We start from the raw sequence: 2,081 nt of genomic DNA, 5'->3' as shown, positions 1-2,081 counted from the left end.
GCAAATTATTTCCTAAGGCCAATTAAATCAATGGCTAATCTTTCTTGGAGCGAAGAGAGATATTCGGGGATAAGATTTTTCAATACGTGTTTAAGCCACAGATATTTTTAAGACCCATTTGCAAAAAACAAGTGTCTCCGGACTTACAAAACTGCCTAGGGACGGATAATATGTCCTTTACCAAGATATCTAAACAAAGCTATAAAATGGTAATATATTTTTGCACTCGCTAATGTACATCTTGAAAGAAGATTTTTAAAATATCTGTGGACCTATGAGTAAGGGCTTTTTTAGGACTGAAAACCCTGTGTACCCGTGAAATTTAGCCAACACAGCATAGATATGATTGACAGAGGTGCAAAATTTCTTTGAAATGTAATGTAACGGGGTAGCCGTTGAGAAAGTGATAAAATTTAAGATAAAAAGTCTTAAAGTTTACATAATTACACGATCTTCTTTAAAATAATAAAAATGGCGATTTCTGAGTAGGATGTATCATTCTTTTTAAAGAGTGTACGAGATTTATTAGAGTCAATAGGATTTTTAGGGCATAGGCTCCGAGGATGGAACTTAGGGGGGCAAGGTATTTTTAACACCCATAACAAAAGTTTCTGAAAAAAACTATACTGTTTTGCAAAAATGTGGGGAGGGTGCTATGGCCTCCCAGCCCTCCTTCGTCAAAGGCCCTGTAGGGATTCTAAGAAATTATTCTCGAAAACAGAAAGGTTTCTATCAAAGGCGTGTCGAGATTTTTGTGGGGTGATACTCCCCTCGGTCTACCAAAGTCAGTTGACATCTTATTTTATCTTGTTGATACGATTCAAATAAAACTAGTAAGTCTCGATTCAAATAAAAAGATTCGGAATATAAGAATTAAATACACAATAAATATTATACGCATTAGCATTGATTGTTATACTGTAAGAATGCCTTACAAAATTCTTTAAAAATTGTGATCATGAGCCTTAAATCATTCGTGAATCTTTTTTGGTCAAAAAACATGCAATTTTGGCAAATAGAGAGAAAGAAAGAAAGAAAAATACAGGCACGATACAAGCTTGAAGAGTAAACCTTGACCTTTATCGTGAAAGTTAGGTTTGTCTTTTTTGTTCAAAATCTCATACAGATAAAATGTCAAACTGCCGATGAATTTTTAACCGCGATACTTCAATACGAATCATTCTAATAAAAGTATGGAATGATTTTGAGAAATGCTTTGTATGGGCGTTCGTGGGAATAAACTCTATTTTTACAAGAATCCACTTAAAAGGTTAAAAGGAGCACCAAGGTTTGCCCAGAAAATAAATATATTATTTTTTTAAAAGAAAAAGTGGATGCTTTTTCGGTAAATATTCAAACTTGTCGACAAATGAAGGTTGTCTTTGTCTCCTCACTTTGTTCCCGAACACCTCCCTAGAGGGATAAAGCTATTAATTTAAGAACAAATTAAGAACGATCCAGCCTCAGATTTCGAAAAAATTAAGAACAGTCAGCCTTAACTTATAATGGTTCTTTTGAAAATGTGTTTTGCAACTAAATGTTGTTTAGTGGTCTTAAGAAGCCATTTATAGCAAACGGAGACAAATCGAGCCTCAAATTATCCAGAAAATAAGGACAACGAGCCTTGGCAAACATTATCTTGTTATTCTGATAAGAGAGTGCAGTGGAAAAAGAAAGGGGGCGGAAAAGCAACAAAAGAGGCCCCAAAAACTTTCTGGATGGGTGGGAACAAATTTCCCGCAGTTTCTTCCGTTACGACCCTGGAATAGGTCTAATTATTCAATGGCCTGTTTGCTCAATTCTGCCTTCGTCAATACGCTTCTTTAGTTGAGCCCTGGATAATTCGAACTTTCGATGATTCGAACAAATTTTGATTCCCCTTTAGAGCTCGATTTATCGGATGTTAATGTGGGCGTTTCGAGTTGAAATATTGGTTGAAATTTCAACGATGTGAATTATTTATTTCGCCAAGGTTTTCACCAAGCCTACAGTCGAGAGCCCTGCGAGTGACGGTTGACGTCATCCATCAATCAAAACCTAATCCAGACTACAATGTGATCTTCCGAAAGCGTTGTTTTCAA

The sequence above is a fragment of the Rhopilema esculentum genome, chromosome 14 (genome assembly GCF_057945365.1).
Source record: "Rhopilema esculentum isolate cy_ngs chromosome 14, ASM5794536v1, whole genome shotgun sequence".
Taxonomy (NCBI): domain Eukaryota; kingdom Metazoa; phylum Cnidaria; class Scyphozoa; order Rhizostomeae; family Rhizostomatidae; genus Rhopilema; species Rhopilema esculentum.
This window is presented reverse-complemented; position numbering follows the sequence as displayed.